Below are 21,784 nucleotides of genomic sequence, written 5' to 3'. Positions count from 1 at the left end.
TTGTTCCACTCTTTAATGGATCTAAAACCCAAGCCTCTCTCATTCTTTGGGACACAAAGGTTGCCCCAGCTAACCTTAGCACCAATGTGCCGCCAAACCATAAGAAAGCACAAAGCAAACTCTCAATTCCTTGATAATTTTCTGAGGCAAAATAAAGGTTGCCCTCCAGTAACTCTGGATATTAAAGAGAACTGATTGAACTAGTTGGGCCCTTCCTCCATACGAAAGAAATTTCTGGGTCCAACTATGATTTTTCTCCAAAATCCTCTCTTTCAAGACAGCACAGTCAGATGAAGTTAGCCTAGTACTTATTAAGGGTACCCCCAAATACTGCACTGTAAGTTGTCCCACAAGAATGCCCAATGACCGAGACAACTCTTGCTGTGTTGTACTAGGGGACACCAGCAAAATAGATTGAATGCACTCTTCAGCAAGTTGGGCTGCATTCCAGGAAACCCATGAAAATCCTTCAAAGTCTGCAAAATAATCTGCAAGGTTTTCTCATGAGCACTACTCAAGATAAAAAGATCATTTGCAAACACAGCATGTAAAAATGAATATTGTAGTAAAAATGAATGGAAGGCTGAATGAATTATGACCATATAACTCATTCCAAACTATATGGAGTGGAGTGTTGCATATTGGTATTACTCTTTGGTCCAAGAAAGTGAATAAAAAGTATGAGTGACTACGAATGTATGCATGAAAATGGTAGCAAAAAATTGAACTCACAATTTGGAAATTGTGTTAGCATTGGATCAACATTCTTTTCCTTCTCATGCTGTTGTGAGCTTTGTTTGAAACCTCTTTTCATGTTCAAGTTTCTCAACTATTTGTTCTCTCTCTCTCTTTTCTCTTTATACTGAGAGTGTATTCTTTCATTTTGTGCTATGCAGATCTATTTCTGTCTTTGAATGGTGAAAATAGTGCATGGCAAAAGGATCTGTTGTATGATCATAGACCTTATCTACCGAATAAGGATGATTATTGCCTTGTACTAAAAAGAAATGTTACTCTTTCATCCTTTGTTGTGTTAATTCAGAAGCTTCACAAAGCTTAGCTATGGTTATGTATTTGTGGTTATTGTTCTTGATGTGTTTTCACAGGGAGCTAACTATAGGGACTTGCTTGGTGTTCGGGTGGGCCCTAACAAAGGCGGAATTGGATCCATCAATTGAAAGACTGACAGTCAGTTCTGGAAAACCTCTGGTATTGCTTTGCATTGTTGGCTGCAAAATCTCTTTTTCATTTTTACATTCGTCATAATTCTTGTAAGATAATCTTGAATGAACGAAAACAAGTGCCGGATTATGCTCCATCATTTGTCCAAGGGACATCAACGAAGTATGTGTATTTGTGTTCACAGATTCTGAGGATATTATGTTGCTTGGTTTTCCATGTTTTGTAACATATCAGCTAAATAATGTAGGCTGTTTGGTCGCTTGTGGTGGGATGAATTTGTGCATACTGTAGTAACAAGAGCAGAGCCTCACAGCCAAGTTTTAGCCCTTCACATCCTTTATCTTTCAAAAAATCTTTTGAAATCTTGACGAAAATACTAACTTGGTTAAATATACAAATTCTTTGGATTCCTTCATCCAATGCAAGATAGAGTGTACCGTGCGTAAAAACGCTCTGTTACAAGGATTTCCCGACTGGTACAGGCTATGTGGGGGTGTCAAAGAAAGGTATTCTTTGCATCCCTTCCTTCTTTTTCTAGTTCTTGCTTGAATTGATTCAGAAATTGCTAGGGAATGAACGATGCTATTGAATAGGAACCCATTTATTTAGCAATTGTAACTTTGAATATTTATTTAGTAAGAATAACTTATGCTTATGATTAATTATCCGATAAGATGGATGATTGCGAAATGAGATTGGAATGCTTGTGTTCTTAATTGTTCTTTGTTAGCCTTTAGTAATTAAGAATTCTTTGTTTTTGGTTTGGCCTCCATTTTTTTTTATGTCTTTTCCTTTAATTGCTTTGACCCATAGTTGCAGGTTGTCTACAACGATAAAAATTTCCTTGTTGCAGTTTTTCCTTGTTGGTATCTGATATATTTTGTCTTCATGAATATGACAGGTACATACAGGTAGGAAATGTTGTTGCATTTCCGGTGTCTATTGCTTTGGGGCAGATGTTGGCAAAGGCCAGCTAGGGAGTCCCTAGCAAAGAACCAGTAATAGAGATTCCTGTGAAGTTCCTTCTTTGTCTTGCGGTACTCTTGGAATGAATAAATTTCTCTGTTGATTAATTCTGGTTAGTAGTGGTCGTGTTTTCTTTTGGCACTAATGTAGAGTTCGATTCTTTTCATTCTTCTGTTTTTGATTGTTTTTCATAGCGAGAAAAACTAGTGTTTGGTGGGTGTTTTTTTTTTGCTCTATCCAGCTATGTCTAGATGAAATAAGTTCATAGGCCACCTGAGTTCGAAGCAAATTATATTGAACTGTTTGGTTTTCTGCTGTAAGCTGAGGACTAAACAGCTATTGGTCGGGTCTTCCACTATAGTTTGGCCTGTTTTTTGTCTTCTCTTCTGTGTTCTATTTGTTCAGAGTGGAAAATATGCTTAGATGGACATCAGTACTTCTATATTGCATCCTAATCTTAGTTTGCTTAGGATATTGAGGATAATATTCTCATGGGGAAGAAGAAAGTTGATGTCATGTTTCCTGTTTCCTGTTTTGAGTAGTCCAGAGTTGAACTTTTCATTCTTTTTGTATTTTGTTTCTGGTTTGATTGAGAGAAATCGTGTTGTGTCATTTAGTTAAGCCATATACGAAATATTGTAATTTGTAGTACAATGGCCTTAGTTAAAACATAATGAGACATTGAACGATTTGTCTGCTCACAAATCTTCCACTATACTTCAACTAAACTACCTTTCTTTGGCCTACTACTTTATTCTTCTAGTAATAGTGTAGAAAGACTCCGGAACAATGTAAGTCCTGCTATTGATGTTAGCTTTAGGGTAAGCAAAACAGTATTCAACCATTATTCATCGTAACAAAGTCTCGTGAAAATACAATGAGCATATCTTGTTTGATGTCTCTAGGGGTGCATGCTGCCCCGATTAGTTCTGCACATAAATCTAATAACTGGACCTTTTTGTATGGCCTGCTTTTCCCTCCACCAAAATCTTTGAGATAAGTTAAACTCTATTATTAGCAATTTCTGGTGGAAGGGGGATCTGGAGGCTTTGGGCATCCATTGGCTTAATTGGGAAGCTATGCCTTTGCCAAAATCAAGTAGGCGAATGGGGTTTACAGACTTCACACGGCTTTCGATAATGCTCTTCTTACTCGACAAGGGTGGAGGCTCATAAATTCCCGAATGCATACCGGGCTCGAATGATGAAAGGAACAATTACCCAAACTCTGGCTTCTTGGAGGCAGCTAGAGGAGCCAGGGCTTCATGGGTTTATCCTTGGTCTAGTCTCATCAAGGGCAGGGATATCGGGTCTGGAGTCCTTCAAGATCAAATCTGTTAAGCAACAGCAGTGTTCAATGCAGGAGGCATCCTCTTCAAGGCTCGACCCAATCTGTCTTTGCTAAAGATTTCAGCCACAAAATAGTTTAGGCCCTCTTCAGTTTATCCAGAAGGCATCCTCTTCAAGGCTAGATTTCCTTTCTGTAACAGAGGCTGATTGCGCATCTGTTTCTAGTTAACAAAGAGAGATTGTTAATCAGGAGAAATGGCGATAGGGGGCGTTTTAAAATTACTTGTGATGCAGCCATGAAAAAGGATGATTTGGCTGCCTCAAAAACAGTGATTGTTTCGAGATTGGAAAGGTAAGCTTGTGACTGGTTTTGCGAGGAACATTTTTGCTTCTTTTGTTGTACAGGTTGAAGTAACAGCAATCCGTTATGCTTGTGTTCTTGATAAGGCAATGTACTTATCAATCACTGAATTCAAGGAGACCACAAGCAAGCAATTTTTGTGTGTGTTTCCGAAGACGATCCGCCTTGGGTATGTGCTAAAGTTATTTATGATGTTTGTTTGATGGAGAGTCGTCTCTTTCTTTCTCCTGGATTGTAAACGAGAGCCATGCTTTATATTTAAATAGTGAAAGAGTGAGACTACTACTAGTTTCAAACGTAAAAACATCTTCCTATTTTTAGGGGACAGGACTTTGATCATATTGAATATCTTTTTTTACAATATATTGATGATAGATGCAATGATGCATTCCGTGATTACAATTTACAATATATGTTCCTAACAAATCATATTGATCACGTGATGAAATTAACAGGAAAAACAGGGTTCATTGCGGGATTGTCGATTACCGCTTGCTCAAGGCACAATAACTTTGTTCAGCTCCAAGGCTGGTTTGCTTAGAAGGGAGAATTGCTACTTTTTTATGAGCTTAGGCCCAATTGGAGTCTTGATAAATTCCTGTACCAAGAATCTGAAGAGGGGAATCCCCCATAGATACAATATTGCAGTTGGGTTGGCCTGCATAAGAATGTGAGCCACTTGTGATTCACAGAGGCATAAAGACTAGCAACATAATACTAGATGCGAGTTTCTACCCGAGGCTTGGTGAATTTGGATTAGCTAGGTTGATGGATCATGACAAGAGAGCCTTGTGTCGACTGTAACGGCCGGAACCATGGGGTGTTTGGCTCCAGTGTATCTTCAATATAGGAAAGCAACTTAGAGAACCGATGTTTTCAGCTATAGAGTTGTGATTCTTGATGTGGCATGCAGAAAGAGGCTGATCGATATAGAAAATTGTTGCCAAAAGATGGTGAATTTAGTTGATTGGGTGTGGTGGTTGTATTCAGAAGGGAAGGTGATTGAGGCGGCAGATGAGAGGCTAAAGGGGGAGTTTGAGGAGGGGTAAATGTAGAAGCTTTTGCTTCTGGGCTTGAGCTGCGCAAATCCTGATAGCTTGGCAAGGCCTTCTGTGAGGAAGGTTTCGCTGATTTTGAACAATAAGGCAGAGATGTTTGTCATGCCGAGATTGAACCCGAGTCTCAGTTTCTCTTGTGGAGTGTCATTGAGTCTGGAAGACATTGTTTCGGTTGCGGAAGAGGAAAATCAGACACCAAGGCCCATGTGGTGACATAGTAGTGGTCATTTTCCCTTTTCATTCTTTTGTTTTTTGTATGTTGTTCATATGGAGAAATAGTGTCTGGTGTTCTTTTTGGTTCTATTTGGCCATGTCTAGATGAAATAAGTTCATCGGCGAATTGGTTGGTTTTTCTTCTGTATGCTGAGGAGGAAACGGATTCATGTAGCCGACCCTAAGTGATTGGGATGCAAGGCTCGGTTTGGTTTGGTATGCTGAGGACTAAACAGTGTCATGTTTCCTGTTTGAGTAGTCCAGAGTTGAATTCTTTTCTTTCTTTTCGGTTTTTCGTTTCTGGTTTCGATTGAGAGAAAGTGAGTTGTGTTGTTTAGTGAAGCCTGATATGGAAGATTATAATTTGAAGTTCAATGGCCTGAGTTCCAAACAGATGAGACATCAACCCATATGTCTTCTGCTCCCAAATCTTTCACTGTAGTTCAACTAAACTACCTTTGTTTGGCTTACATCTTTTCTTCTGGTTATGGCGTAAAAAGACTCCAGAACAATAGAAGTCCTCTTATCAATGTTTTAGTAGCTCTTGGCCAAGCAAAATAGCATTCAAATATGTAATTCATGATATCTTGTTATATGATTCTGAACCATTTTTTATTGTTCTCCATGAGGTCGCATGCTTGAATCCGATGTAGGTCAAACATTCCAAACCTTGGGGTCACTGGAGGGTTTCCCTAGCTATTAACCTCAAGTTACTAAATTTTTGAGGTGGGCTCAAATTGGCCCGGACATCCGGTAATATAAAAAAAGAAATCTGAACCATTTTGAATGGTTTTAAGAAGCTGAGAACCAAAACCTGACCTTTATTCATACCCAACTTGACCAAAATCAAACCGCAATACCAGTACGGATTTGATTCAAATTTCAATTCTTCCTTGAGCATCTAAACACTTTCCAACAAAGTTAGTACATAAAATCGCAAAGCAGTTGCCAGATTTGGCACACAAAACAACCCATAAACATAGTTATTAGCAATGTCATTAAAACTCAAATCCTTAACTACTCCCCGGAGAATCAACAACCGTTAAAGCAACTCTCAAAAATAGACTCAATCAACCCATTAAATAGCTAAAAACAACAATGGAAACTGTCTGAAAATAAATTCCATACCTCCAAGTCTGATATTACAACGAAAAAAGTTTCATAATTCATAAATAAAAAAGCAGTAGCACACCTAAACCAGAATAGCAACCTGAAACAGCAGCAACCCCCGAGTCCGGAACAGCAACCCGAAACAGCAGCACCAACTTCCTCTTCCAGGTTCAAAACAGTAGCCCAAACTTATTCAGGGATCACCATGTTTGTACTTGTCTGTTAGGAACTAATACACCTGCTGAACTCTGATGCAAATTCAGAGAGGGTTGGCTAAATAGAAATTGCAGACATAACAACCACCAAATATAAAGAGTACGAACCTTGTGATGATTCAATCGTGAAGGTACAAACGGGTCCTAAGCAACTTCTTCCACGACCTGCCCATCTTTACGGATCCTTCCAAAGATGTCCCCCCAAGGACCTGCCCATCTTTACGGATCCTTCCAAATATGTCCCCCCAAGGGTATGAAGTAAAAACACAGTGGTGAACTTATAGCGGTCGAGTAAAAACACTATTGGGGGCTCAATTCAAGTTCAGAAAGATAGAATAGAAATACAACTGAGGTACCTTCATTTACTAACTGATTTAACTCATTGGATGGGCTATCAACTGGAATTTATTCCATAAACAGAAGTTTTGGCTAACAAAGCAAAAGCACAAAGTGGAAGTGTAGTTTTCATACATTAAATTAGTTTTTGTCACCCAAATTGACTATCACATCCCACCAAACTGCAAATAAGATTCAAAACTTCAATCCTCAATGGCAGTGAGACCACTCTCATCAATTCCCAATTGTCAGTTTACCGGTGCTCACAACAAAATTCACATAATGCATGTGCGTGATTGTGTCAAAGAGTCTTTAGAAACATTCCAAACTATAAAAATTTGCAAGAGGGGAGCATGGAGCGAGGATTGAGAGTGAGTGCTAAGGGTCCTATCCTATGTCACTAAGCGGGCCCACAATAGGTCAAACAGTGGTAAACAAGTAGTTGACAAAGCTTAATTAAGTTAACTCAATTTTAAACAGGCAAAGGAGCAGAAAGCCTCCCCCTCTTCAAAAACACCATCAACAAATTCCAGTGACCATGAAATCCCATTTTTTACATAATTGTTGCTAAATTCCAGTAATGGAGTAGTGAGCAGTGCTTTCCCATGTCAATAATATTACCAAACCAAACCAAACCAAACCAAACCAAACCGAGCTATAAGATTAGAAGAGACCTGTTAGTTACGAGACCAATCTCATCAATTCCTTCCTTCCTTCCGTCTGCTGAAGAACCAAGTACCAACCACCGCATTCTCTCTCTCTCTCTCTCTCTCTCGGAGTGCATAAAATATTCCGTAATTTTACTGTATAAAGTGGGTTTGATCAAGTGTGGCTAAATCTATTTTCATAAAAATAAAATCACCAAAATTGTCCCTGATTATGTACCAATCCATATTCGATCAATACGATCTTCTAAAAGATTTATCTAATTGACAGGCTGTTTCTCCACAAAATGCTTCAAAACCAGATTGGCTTGGAATGCGGGCGTGTCAGGGCAGGATTGCTGCCCAAATTTGTATCAAGGCCTGGAAGCCTCAATCTGACTTCTAATTGGACGAAAGTGCACGGCCTAAGGGTGGAGACCGTGAGGAGGTTCGTGGTTTGCCATGTCGGGATAAGGACTTAGTATTTCCTAACCGTGTGAAAAATGGAAAGAAAAGTAGAACAAGGCCTAAAACAGAATTAAAAGGACTTTATTAACGGTTTAACAAAGTCTGGTTACAAGGTAATGAAATAAAACCTAGGCTTGGCTAAATTGAACTGGAAAGTAAAGATAAATGAAAGATAAATTGGATAAGCCGTGGGTTTGATGGTCATGGACCGAAAGATAGAAGATAATTAAAAAATAAATTTGCATAAGCTGGGGGCTTGATGGTCGGGGACCTTTGCCAAGGCCTGAAATTCTGGTATTTATAGGAGCTACAGGCCTTGAGTTGCTTCAATTGCTCTAATGCAGGGCTGCCATGTGGCCTTTTAGCAGAGGCTTGGGCTTGAGTAGCTTTGAAATGCTCCAATGAGGGGTTGCTCCCTGAACAAAACGTGCCTTCTACTCAAAGAAAACAGCAAAGGCCTGAGAAATCCTTTTTCTTTGTGTAAAACTTTGCAAAAGGGCAAAAAGAATTTCAGTTCCTGCAGCATCCAGGCCATTTGAGCTACTTCAATACTCAAGCTATTGCTTGAATGGACTCCTTTCAGGCCCACCACAGCTGAAGACTAATATTACTCCAGGCCTTCCTATCATTTTATTGGGCCTTGCACCTCTTGTGGGCCCTTAAACCCTTTGAGCTTGATTCCTTACGGAAGAAGGATCGAGAATCAAAAGATCAAACAGGTCTGGGTGAACTGCTTGTGAACAGCTTGCTTAGGTCTGCAAGAGTCATTCACTAGCATCTTCATGGGTTGCATGTACGCCACCTGTCCCTGGCCTTGCATCATGCTGAAGAATGGGGTCCCACCAGTTCACACCTTGAGCTGCTTGTAAACAACTTACCTAGATCTGCCAAACAAGAACATTATAGGCCTTTGAGCTGCTTGTGAGCAGCTTGTGAGCATGGATGTTTATAAAAATGGATATTTGGGCCCACCAAGGCCAAAAACGCAGGCCTGATTGAGCTGCTTGTGAGCAGCTTATATGATGTTAGATAGAGGCCTTTGAGCTGTTTGTCCAGGCCTAAGCTGCTTGTGAGCTGCTTGGGATGTCTCCATGCATGGTTGCCATGTGTCCCAAGCCTTGCTTCATGTTAAAGGATAGTAAAGACTCAGACCTTGAGCTGCTTGTAAGCAGCTTACCTAGATCTGCCCAGCAAGAACATTCTAGGCCTTTGAGCTGCTTGTGAGCAGCTTGAGACCTTTTCCCTGCCAACTGAAGGCCATAGGTGACGTTTTCTTTAAGAAGTAGGCCCATCTATTACTTGGGCCTGAACTTGAGGAGCATCATAGGCCTCTTCTCTTTGTAAGCCATGCGAGCCCAAGTTTGGAAAGAAAACTTGGGCTTTAACTGATTTAGGCCCACTTAGAAGGCTTTATTATTTCTAAGAACGCCTAGGCCTAGATAAAACACTCAGATCTAGTGGGTCAACCCAAGTCTTCGGTCAATCTTGGGCTTGGGCTTGTGATAACGAAATCTTAGGCATAATTTGGCCCAGGCCTTTGAAAACTCAACTCGATCAGTGGCGTTTAAATCGGCCCGATTTCGTGGATGACCGATCATGAGGCTTTTTAACACCTGAGACTTTCATTCAAGGCCTTCTTCTAACTAACAAATTGATTTTCTGAATTTTGGCCCAAAATGGGTGTAAACACAGGCACCAACACTTGAACAGTCTCAATCAAGAAATAAATTCGAAATGAGTTTGCAATTTATCAGTTAGTCGTCGTAGTTCGTAAAATGGGAGCTTTCAATAATTGGATGCCGTTTCAATGTACCTCGCATATTCAAGGTGCGAGGTGCTTTTTATCAAGTGTATCCATATCTATTTTCCTAAAAAAAAAAAAAAAGATGCCAAAATCATCTTAGGTTAATGTTTATGTATCAATTGACATCTCAACAACATGATATCTATCAAGTTATATCTTCTTGACAAGATCTATCACTTGAACACTTTCGATCATGAAATAAACTAAAAATAGTCTGCAATTTACAAACGTTTAGGCTTCATAGGACTTCGCAGGTTGAAAATGCGAAGTCTATGTGAAATTCGACCAACATCGTTTGGTGGACCTCAAGTGTTGAAGACGCAAGGTCTCAAGAAAGACCTCGATCTGCCCAGGTGAGGAAGATCATCTCTAACAGGTCGTCGTCGTCGTCGTCGTCGTTCTCTCTCTCTCTCTCTCTCTCTCTCTCTCTCTCTCTCTCTCTCCATGTTATATCTCACCACACCTTTAGTCACAACCGATCATAAATTTTTTTTGAAAACGACCGTCAATTCTCTGCGAATTGATTATGGCCTCACATTTCAAGTACCCAAAAGCTCAATTTTTATCTGAATTGTACATGATTAATATTAGGCTATCGATTTCATCATTTCACGTTACCTAATTTAATTTAGGTCGATTCTCTTTGTTGGGTGCTTGGATTTTGTGTTTGGCAATTCTTGTCTTCATCACCAAAGCTATCATTTTTCATTTCTTTAAGGTGTACTTCTATGGGTTATATGGAGTGTTTGAATAAATTTCTGTACATGCAAACTGCAAAGGGTAGGAGCCCTGTGTTGATTATGTGGTGGATCCTTGGTTGTGGTCGATTCTCGCAGAAGAGAGCTCGATGATGTATAAAGCTTTGGTTTTTCTTATCAAGAAAAAAACCACAAAGCTTGCAAGGAAGACAACGCCAACTTATAAACTAAGAAGGTTTTTTTTTGATATGGTACTTGGAAAAATGAATATAATTACCAACTCAATTAACCTTAGCTGGTGAAACGTTAACCCATTCAAGAAAAGAGGTGGATGCATCTGAATGGTTTGGAATTGTTGACTGCATTCATTGAGCTTTCATGAAATTTCTACCCTCTAGTTCTCCTCCGTAATTATTTGTTACGTACGCCATTCACTGGCAGTCTAGCACCTGCAGAATTCTTCCCTGGAATTGCTTTCCACTCGCTCCGAAATGAACAGCAGAGCTAAGGCATGCTAAAACTAAGACAAGTACCATAGCATTGAAGTGGAACATCAAGTAAGTAATCATTCATAACTCAGTGGGGCACCATCCAAGTGAAGCGAGATAAAAATGGAAAGACAACTGATGTACCTTCATGTACAAAGTGAAACCGGTACAAGGAGTCAATTGAGGTTATTTGGCACAGGAACTCATTGGATGAGCAATCAACTAATACATAAAACTTTTAACTGTCAAGCAAATGTATAATGTGGAATGAGGGTGGGCTCAACATTGAAATATAGTTTTCATTTAGTAAAGTTGGATTTTGCCTCCAAAATCTATTATCCATCCCATTCCACTACACTGAAAATAGGATTTAAACTTCATTTCCCACTAAAATACTGTGGTGGCCATAGTGATGGAGGTGGTTGTGAGTTGAATATAAAAATTCTTAAAAATACAAAATTTTATATTTCTCGAACTTCTTTAAAGTATTAAGAACTTCACAATTTTTTTTGATGTTGGTGGTGGCACCACCACTCAACTTTTTAAAATTGTCAATTGTCAAATAGTCTACATGTGTTCTTTGTTTAGCGGTTATTATGTCACCGAAAATGATTGAAGGTGGTAGATTTTAATATTGCAATCATTTAAAACTTATTTAGTGTGTTGGGTGGTTATGAAATAAAGATGGAAGTGGTGGTGAAGCGACGGTGGTGTAGTACTTGAGAGGTTGTTGTGGTGATAGTGTGTCAATTGATCGGGTGGGGAGGAAGTGAAAATATAGTGGTGAACGTATAGCGGTCGAGGTACTTGCAACTGTATTGAAGGGATGAAAGGGCGGTTTTCAAATTCCGAAAGTGGTGGTAGCGTTTTATTTCGAAACGATCAAGTGACAGTGTTGGTAGCGTAGACGATCAAATTTGGTTTCGTAAATGTACATGTCTCGCCTTGGGCGAAGCATTATGATGAAACGATTTCTGACGATTTAATGATGTGTGGAAAAGCCCTATAAACTTTGTGAAACTCTTGCGGAATTGACGAATAACTTATAATTAGGGATGCGCATGTTGAATGGAACTTAGAATGCGTAGATGGGCGTGAAAACGTATTTTAGCCTTTTGGCTCCGGTGATCTATGAATGGGCCTCCTTTTGACCAACTTTTCATAAACTAAACTTTATCATTTTCATTCTTTGTTTTAGTCATATTTTGATACTTTGAAAACCTTATTTATTGTTGTATAGTTGGTCATGATCCGATTAAAAATGGGAGAGATGTGAGCATTTGACCAAAATGAGTAGTTCTTTTGACCCACTGAGAGCAAAATGGTGATGTCTTTTGATGTAAAAATAATTTTTGATCCAAACTACTTGGGTTGGAACATGCGTTGAACAAGCTTTCTAACGGATCAAACCACGCGCTGCATTGAATTGCACTTGGCCACATCGAATTGCACTTGGCCGCATCAAATTGCTCTTGGCCGAATCGAATTGCAATTGGCCGCATCGAATCGCACTTGTCTACTACGAATTACTCATGTCCGCCTTGATTTGCACTTGGCCGCATGAAATTTCACTTGGCCAAGTCGACTTACACTTGGCTGCGTCGAATTGCACTTGACAGCTACGAATTGCATTTGGCTGAATGGAATTGCACTTGGCCGCGTTGAATTACACTAGACCACTTGGAATTGCACTTGGCCGCGTTGAATTGCACTTGGCTGCATTGAATTGCACGGCCAAGTGCAATTCAGGCGGCCAAGTGCAATTAGAAGCGACCAAGAGTAATTCGACGTGGCCAAATGCAATTTGACCCGGCTAAGTGCAATTCGACGAGGCCAAAAGGAATTCGTAGCGGTCAAGTGCAATTCGATGTGGCCAAGAGAATAATTCGATACGACCAAGTGCAATTCGATGCGGCCAAGAGTAATTTGTAGCGGCCAAGTGTAATTCGATGCTGCCAAAACTAATTTATCTATAGCTTATCTCACTTGTTGTAATGACTTGGATGCCCTCAACCTTAAATCTCCCTCTAATTTAGAGTTTGGATTAGGTTATTTTAGTTGTTTGTTGGCAGAAGATCTAGTAGTTGTGCCCATACTTATATAGAAGTGCAATTCGATGCGGCCAAGAGTAATTTGTAGCAGGGAAGTGCAATTCGATGTGGTAAAGAGTAATTCGAAGCGGCTAAGTGCAATTCAATGTGGCCAAGAATTATTCTTCGCGGCCTAGAGTAATTCTTTGTGGCCAAAAGTAATTTTTCGTGGCCAAGAGGCATGTAAAACACAAGACCCTCAGGAACCATAGGAATCACAGGAATCGAACCTTGCTCATGTGCGTCGGAATATATAAGGGAGACACTAACTGCAATCAACTCCACTTGTAATGGGTGTCATCTTATTTTTCTTTTCCTTAATTAAAAACTAGTCTTTTAACGTATAAACAAGCCAAGGTTTGAACATGTTTTGAAACTCATTTCGAGTCATGTTTGAGTTAATTAAATTTGACTTTCATTCAATTCAATTGTAAGTACTTTAAGACTAGCCCTATTCTACTACGTTTTCTTTAAAAAAAAAGTAATTATTTGTAATTTTTAAATTTAAAAATAATGTATTTGCTGAAATAATTTGTCAAAATAAAATAAAAAAGAAAAGGAGTAGTGTACCAGGGATGGAATTAAATATGCATTATTTACAAACAAAAGTATTCGGTTATTCGAGAAAAATTAAGATACTCTTGGCCGCATCGAATTTCCCTTGACTGCTATGAATTACTCTTGGACGCATTAAATTGCACTTGGCCACATCAAATTGCACTTGGCGGCATCAAATTGCTCTTAGCCGAATCGAATTGCATTTAGCCGCATCGAATCGCACTTGGCTGCTACGAATTACTCATGTTCGCCTCGAATTGCACTTGGTTGCATGGAATTGCAATTGGACGCGTCGAATTGCACTTGGCCGTTTAAAATTGCACTTGATCGCATTGAATTGCACTTGGCCGCATCGAATTGCATGGCCAAGTGCAATTCCAGGCGGCCAAGTGCAATTAAAAGCGGTCAATAGTAATTCGACGCGGCCAAGTGCAATTCGACGCGGCCAAGTGCAATTCGTAGCAGACAAGTGCAATTTGATGCGGCCAATAGTAATTCGTAGCGGCCAAGTGTAATTCGATGCCGCCAAAACTAATTTATCTATAGCTTATCTCACTTGTTGTAATGATTTGGATGCCCTCAACCTTAAATCTCCCTCTAATTTGGTGTTTTAATTAGTTTGTTTTAGTTGTTTGTTGGCAAAAGATCAAGTAGTGGTGCCCATACCTATATAGAAGTGCAATTCGATGCGGCCAAGAGCAATTCGACACGGCCAAGTGCAATTCGATACGGCCAAGAGTAATTCGTAGCAGAGAAGTGCAATTCGATGCGACCAAGAACAATTCGATGCGGCTAAGAATTATTCTTCACGGCCAAGAACTACTTTGCGGCCAAGAGTAATTCTTTGTGGCAAAAAGTAATTCTTCATGGCCAAGAGGCATATAAAACACAAGAGCATTGTAGCCTAGCATTTGGCATCCAGACGTAACAAGTGAACCTAATCGCAATCAACTAATCAAATCAAACATCACATATACCTTCGCTGGCATAATTGTAACAAGTTGGCACTAACATCCACGCTCTCATGTTCATAGTTTTTGTTTCGGACCAATTAAAATATGGAATTTTGTCAAACTTTCATTGAATGTCATGCAGTGGCGGAGCCAGGGTCTTCACTCGGGAGGGGCCGAACTAAGATGAATTTTATTTTTTATTTTGGCAAAAATGAATTCAGATTGATTAAGTATATTAAAATAGAGTTTAAAATTTAATTAAGTATGCTAAAAAGGGCTTTAACCATCAAAATGATAAGATGTGTTTTGTGTTTCTTTTTTTTTTTTTCTTTCCAAAAATGAAAATTTGAAATGACCTATGAGAGTGTTATTCTATTTTACATGTGGCAAATTGAGTGACAACCAAATGATGAACAAATTATGCTCCTTTCATTTTTCCAAAATGAAAAATTTGAAATGACCTATGAGAGTGTTATTCCATTTCACATGTGGCAAATTGAGTGACAGCCAAATGATGAACACATTATGCTCCTTACACTAGGTGAGGGTTCAAACCCCACCAACTTCATCCCCTTTCTCCTAAATTAGTACTAATTTATTTTGTTTTTTTAAAAAAAAAACTTCACATGCAAAACTCAAAAAAAAAAAAACACTCAAGGGGCCTTGGTCACCCCCAGCCCCTTACTTGCTCCGCCATTGGTGTCTTGGTAGTGGACGGCGTGATCAATCTCTCCAATTTTCTCATTGGACCACAGACCGAGTTATAAAGCAAATGACATTGACACCCTAATGCGAGGTTAAGCTGAGGAAAGTTTTCTGACACTCAAAAAATAAACAAAAATTACTAATAGCATTGAGTGTCAAAAAATTTGAACCCCTGCTTCCATTGATCTCTTATACCCTAGCCAACCATCCATGGAAGCTGGGGCTCAAATTTTCAATTCTTCTATTTCTATTATGAGGGTGCCACTTAGGGCTTCACTAATGTGCCACCTCATCTTGTGATTCAGAATAGGAAGGAAATCTAGATGGAGAAATCACAATCTTCCAACGATAAATCTCCAAAATAAAACCAAAAACCTTTGGTCAGATAGGCATAATCAGAAAGCAACTAAAGGGCTTTCATCCAAGAAGTCCGAATTTTTAATATCATGAAAGCTAGACATTCCAAACCTTGGGTTACTGGATGTTTGTTCGACCATTAAACTTTAGCACTCCAAAATTAGTCGGGGTACACGCAAGTTGTCATAGACATCCGGTTTTTAAGAAAACGACTAATCTCTACAATAGAAGAAATAGGTGGTCTTGATAGGAATTAACGTACACGTTTCCAAATATATTGGGTTTCCTGTGTTCCAGAGTCTTCCACAATTGTATAGTACCATTCCATTTTAGCTTTGGAAACTCGTATACACCAGATACCACATGCATCACAAAAGATGGAATTTCCAAACTTATGTTTGGACCTTTGAACTTGTGGAGAAGACTGAAAAGTGGAGGAGAAATGTAATAGGAAAAAAGGGTAAACGTGAAGTTGCCTCCCATCTTAGTTGGTAGAGTAGGTAATTGACACTTAATTTGGTGAGAGTTCAAACCCTACCCCCACATTCCTTTCTCCTAGTAGGATTTTCTTAAATTGAAAATAGATGTATTCGCTTCGAACAAAGAAGGATTGCCTTTTTTCCATAATAAATACATGCGCGTGAAGTTAACTGCTTGGAATTTTTCGCTCAATACATGAGTTTCAAATCTCCACAGTTTGTTGGAGAGAGTTAAACATCTTCTTTAACGCTCATATCACGCGGTAATATCTTAGCTTTGGACTTGAAATAGATGCATTGGAATTTCCTACAATAGCTATGCAATGTTGAGACATCTGCAAATTTAGTTTATGAAGAAAATTGCTTGTGACGTAATAGGGGTGGTTTTTTTTTTTTTGTCATTCGTTATTCCTAATCTACTATATTCTAGGGGACTTCAGGAGAGGGATGGGTGCTTACCGCAGGAATCGATCCCTGCCCATGTGCGTCGGAGTATAAGGGGGACACCAACTGCACTCCACTCCACTTGCAATGGATGTCATCTTATTTTTCTTCTCCTTAATTCAAAACCAGTCTTTTAATGTATGAACAAGCCAAGGTTTGAACATGTTTTGAAACTCATTTCGAGTCATGTTTGAGTTAATTAAATTTGACTTTCATTCAATTCAATTGTAAGTACCTTAAGCCCCATTCTGCTAAGTTTTCTTTTAAAAAATAAGTAATTATTTGTATTTCAAACTTAAAAATAATGTATTTACTGAAACAATTTGTCAAAAAAAAAAAGAAAAAAGAAAAGGATCAGTGTACTAGGGATGGAATTAAATATGCATTATTTACAAACAAAAGTATTCGGTTATTTGAGAAAAATCAATATACTCTTGGCCGCATCAAATTTCCCTTGACCGCTACGAATTACTCTTGGCCACATCCAATTGCACTTGGCCACATCCAATTGCACTTGGCCGGATCAAATTGCTCTTGGCTGAATCGAATTGCATTTAGCCGCATCAAATCGCACTTGGCTGCTATGATTACTCATGTCCGCCTCAAATTGCATTTGGCCGCATGGAATTGCACTTGGCCTCGTCTAATTGCACTTGGCCGCATCAAATTGTACTAGGCCGCTTGGAATTGCATTTGGCCGCTTGGAATTGCACTTGGCCGCATGGAATTGCACGGCCAAGTGCAATTCCAAGTGGCCATGTGCAATTTGAAGCAGCCAAGAGTAATTCGACGCGGCCAATTCCAATTCAACGCGGCCAAGAGTAATTCGTAGCGGTCAAGTGCAATTCGATGCTGCTAGGAGAGTAATTCGATACGACCAAGTGCAATTCGATGCGGCCAAGAGTAATTGATAGCGGCAAAGTGTAATTCAATGCGGCCAAAACTAATTTATCTATAGCTTATCTCACTTTTGTAATGACTTGGATGCCCTCAACCTTAAATCTCCCTCTAATTTAGAGTTTGGATTAGGTTAGTTTAGTTGTTTATTGGCAGAAGATCAAGTAGTGGCGCCCATACCTATATAGAAGTGCAATTCGATAAGGCCAAGTGCAATTTGAAGTGGCCAAGAGCAATTCGAAGCCGCCAAGTGCAAATCAATGTGGATAAGAATTATTTTTCGCGGCCAAAAGTAATTATTCGCGGCCAAGAGTAATTCTTTGTTGCCAAAAGTAATTCTTCGTGGCCAAAAGGTATGTAAAACACAAGAGCATTGTGCATAGTAATTACACTTTCAAAACTTTGCGAAGAAGGCTTACTAGAACGGGACCTAAAAAAAAGGATAAAAGTAATGACCATGTTCCTCAAACTTGGATTGTGTGATTGACTTGTTAAAAGTTGAAGCAAGGTGTGTAAGCTGGCTCCCCGTAAGTTGGTGGTGAGATTGGGCCCTCTGTCAAATCTATTTATCTATCTCTGTTTACATACTACGGTAAGAAAATACGTTGTTGAGATATCTTTCATTTCTTTTTAATTTTTCTTTCAATTCCCATGCACATATAGCACTTGTTCATGCTAGTTTAGTGTTTTTAGAAATCATTCTTCTCTAGCAATTATTTTCTTTGGTAATATCTGCTTCAATGACCGAAGCCGAGACCATATGTAGTTGCAAAACCACTACAGGATTACTGGACAACAACCAATGCATGTGGTGGTTGGTCGACCAATTGAAGTTACGAGAAATCCACAATCCACCATGGAAGAGGTATTCAAGCTAATTACACTGTCATATATGTATGTGTTGCATTACGTAGTGATTATCTGTCCGAGTTGACGCCTTCAGATCGACACATTTCAATGGGCGATTTCAAAGTGGGAGAGGTGTTTAACTCCCTATTTGAAGGGAAATGTCAAAACTGAACACCCCCTCCTCTCCAAGTTGGAATGTCAACGTGATGTGTGCTTTACTTTGCCTACAGAAATATATATAGCAAATTGTCCACCAAAACGTTAATTTGATTGCTAAAACGAATTCTCTTTACTCGAAATTCTGTATTTGCCTCTGGTTTTTTTTGGTAATTCCTTTTTGTTTTTTTTTTATTCAATATGGGACTAATGGTGGTGAAGGGATATATTATATGGGTTGTTTATTTGCCTCCTGATCTTCTTTGGAAGGTGAAAGAAGTGCACAGCTAGTTTGTCGAAGCGCGTCAAGACCTTTTTGAGAGGCACAAAGCAAGGGTGGGCTATGCTGATCTTAATTTGAGAGTTCTTTGATCAGTGCTTTGATTTCGCCGCCTCCTCCCTCTTCCCCGTATCTTCTTTGTTGTCCATGCCATCTAAAGCCTGAAGGTAAGGTCTATTCCCTGCTCATGGGGTCCTCATCAAAAGCCCTGAACTTCTCCCAAACAAGCCTCCTATTGTCAATAAAAATTCGATTATCAGTATCACTTGGTCGAATAGTGCAATCCAAAAACACCACGATCATAGGTGCCACTGTGGCTGGGGATGTGAAAATGATTTCCACAATTTTGTTAAATTGCAAGTAATGGCTAGAAATTTCATTTAGCTTCTTCAAGCACAAAAATATTTGCGACTACAAAAATTCATTTGAGTTAGAAAGGATAAATTGTATGCACAACATACCCAATGTGCGTGAGTGTAAACAGGACCACGTCCGGAAGTTACTATGTAGACATAGAAGTATTGTGTGACAAACAGGCTCATGAAGATTGAATAACCTACTATGAACTTTGTTCTGAGCTTGTTGAGGTTGCAGAATTGAAGTAAACCAAGACTAGCAGAAGCTGCACCAAAATGGTGAACCACAGTTAATAGTTGAAGGTAAAATAGGCATTTAGAGATGAATTGGAAAAGCAAATGACTATCATTTAGAGATGAATTGGAAAAGCAAATGACTATCCTATATCAGTTAAAACAACCATTTATAATTGTCCTCCCTTCGTAAGAAATTTCTTTTCCAAAATAAGCACCGAGTTTTGGGTAAACATAAAGATTTATCTCCAATGGTTACCAAGATAGAGAATTCATACTCATGTAAGCAAACAAGATGCAGTACAGAGCTCCAAAGATCGGCAATGGAATAGATGGTAGAACAGCCCCAAATTTTTCTGTTTATTGATGATACAATCACATAGTTAGCCCAAATTCAAATCATCACTTCAAATTTTTACTGGTTTGCAAGCGACGCCAGACAAAAACATAAAATTATAACGCACCAAACACAACAAAGAAAAGTATAAATCCTGCTGATATTTGAACCACCCTTCGGCTTCCAGATTGCATTAGTGCCAAAAGATCTACATTTTCACTGAACATTTTGCAGAATATAAAAATCTCAGATTGGTAGGATACTCATACTTGGATGAGGACATCTGCTCCTCAGTGGACTATTCTGCAAGATTAATCAAAAACTAATGCCCATGAATTGAGGGCTCGTGACACTTTGATTGGTCACACACTAACAATAAATTTATGCATTAAATCAATCCAAACAAATGATCTACACAAGCATTTGGATATGTTTTGGTTCAGTACAATACTGTCCAACACAACAAAACTCCAAACATTGGAAATTGAGGCGTCTGACTCAATATCCAAGGCCCACATGCACAAAAGAAACACCAACGTTGACAATTTTCAAAGGTACGAACTTTAGATAACATAGTCACGACAATACACAGCTAAAAAATCCATAGAAGCAACAGAAGAAAGAACACAACAGACAACACTGAATTGACACTACACTGACCGAATGAACACGAATTCACCTACCTAAAGCATGCCACTTTTGCTTCGGCTGCTCATCATTGTCACCACTGCTCTCCTAACTTTGTTTCCCTCTCATCAAGTTCGTCCTCTCCCTGTAGCCCCAGTGCACAACACCCAAGAACCTCACAAATCTGCAACACCAGAAACCAACAAAACTTTAAAAAAAAAAAAACCTAACTCTTACACAAATTCCTCAACCAACCCCGAAACACGCTTTACACAAATTCCTCAACGGTTACCTCTCGACGGCAAGCAGCAGAGCAGAGGAACGAAAGGAGCCCCCAAAACTCTTTTCCATTCGGCGTAGAATTTGGATATGGTTCCTAGGGTTCCTCTCATCCTCATATATGTTTCCTCTCAACCTCATATCTGTTCCTCAACCTCATTCTCAGCACCGCCATCGATCTCCCTCTATTCTGTCCAGCGTCCGATGAACTCCTTGTTGTCGATCCTCCTCTTTTCCGTCCGGCATCCGATCTATTTGTTGCCGCCGAAGGAATCACTAATAGCAACATTAATCTCATCATTGATAACAGTAGCTACTCTCTCTCTCTCTCTGAACCAGACGAAGGAAAGGAGAGGAGGACGATCGAAAAAATGCATAATCACAGAGCACAAGGAAAAAAAGTAAAGAAAAGAAACGAAAAGAAAAGAACAACAGACACAAGTTACCTCTCGATTCTCGACGGCAAGCGGCCGAGCAGAGCAACAGAAGAAACCCCTAAAACTCCTCTCCCTCTCCCTCATCCCCTCCTCTCTCTCTCTCTGAACCAGAAGATGAAGGAAAGGACAGGGGGGGAGACGTGCCCTAATAACGTTCACGCATTCTGGATCCAACCGGAAAGACGAAAAAACCTAGCTGGCTAAGTTTGCACTGTTTCCAATCGAGGGGCAAATGTGTCCCAAATTGAAAATGTGCCATCTGAAAACTCCTCCTTTATAAAAAATAAAAAAAAAGGGTAGGATAAAGGTGTTGGAGTTTGTTCCACACCGGTTAATTATTCTTCCAAAACTAGTATATGAGCCTGGGCGGCCTCTCTACTCTTTGCCAATTAGTTTGGAGTTGGACGCTTTAACAAGGTATCAGAGCTAGGGTAGGTTTTGGAGGCTTTTTCCCTTTATTTGTGCCATAGTTACACTATCTTTTGTTGTGATCTGTGTGTTCCGGATCCTTACGTGCCGGGGGAGTGTTAGAGTTTTTCCCACATCGGTTAATTCTCTCCTCCAAAACTAGTATATGTGCCTGGGCGGCCTTCTACTCTTTGCCAATTGGTTTGGAGTTGAATGGTTTAACAAAAGGTTTAAACACTCAGGGCACCCATTATCAAGAAACCTCATGAAATTGAATAAGCACTAATCACCCGAAAAATGTCTCATCCAAAGATCAACTGATGTATAAAATTACACTCCAAACCTCCAAAGATCTTCCCCATCAATCCCTATTCAAATCCAACTCAACAATTTCTTCACAAATGTAGCTTCCAAAAGGTAGGTTGATTTCTAAACTAAAAACTGACTCTTTTAAAATAGAAAAACTTGTCTTCTTAAGACCATTTTGTGCAATGAAACTCTTCAAA

At 39.4% G+C, this 21,784-nt stretch overlaps 3 long non-coding RNA genes across 5 annotated transcripts; 1 reads left to right on the top strand and 2 right to left on the bottom strand.

The window, feature by feature from the left end:
- The first annotated feature begins 1,163 nt into the window (after positions 1-1,163).
- On the top strand, positions 1,164-5,205 carry LOC131316198 (uncharacterized). The gene is made up of 3 exons (XR_009197035.1): positions 1,164-1,688; positions 2,084-2,260; positions 4,254-5,205. It is a non-coding gene; the product is annotated as an uncharacterized LOC131316198 (long non-coding RNA).
- Positions 5,206-6,130: 925 nt separating this feature from the next.
- Positions 6,131-7,349, bottom strand: LOC131316184 (uncharacterized). Its single transcript, XR_009197030.1, has 2 exons — positions 6,604-7,349; positions 6,131-6,559 (listed from the first exon to the last, which is right to left on the bottom strand). It is a non-coding gene; the product is annotated as an uncharacterized LOC131316184 (long non-coding RNA).
- An 11,605-nt stretch (positions 7,350-18,954) lies between these two features.
- LOC131316689 (uncharacterized) lies at positions 18,955-20,952 on the bottom strand. 3 transcript variants are annotated; one of them, XR_009197232.1, is made up of 5 exons: positions 20,880-20,952; positions 20,447-20,761; positions 20,211-20,338; positions 19,469-19,546; positions 18,955-19,222 (listed from the first exon to the last, which is right to left on the bottom strand). It is a non-coding gene; the product is annotated as an uncharacterized LOC131316689 (long non-coding RNA). The 3 variants fall into 3 exon arrangements; XR_009197231.1 differs by lacking the exon at positions 20,880-20,952 and having other exon boundaries at positions 20,447-20,863; XR_009197230.1 differs by lacking the exons at positions 19,469-19,546; positions 20,880-20,952 and having other exon boundaries at positions 20,447-20,859.
- Positions 20,953-21,784: the final 832 nt, after the last annotated feature.

The sequence above is a fragment of the Rhododendron vialii genome, chromosome 2a (assembly GCF_030253575.1).
Source record: "Rhododendron vialii isolate Sample 1 chromosome 2a, ASM3025357v1".
NCBI classification, from domain to species: Eukaryota; Viridiplantae; Streptophyta; class Magnoliopsida; order Ericales; family Ericaceae; genus Rhododendron; species Rhododendron vialii.
This window is presented reverse-complemented; position numbering and strand designations above follow the sequence as displayed.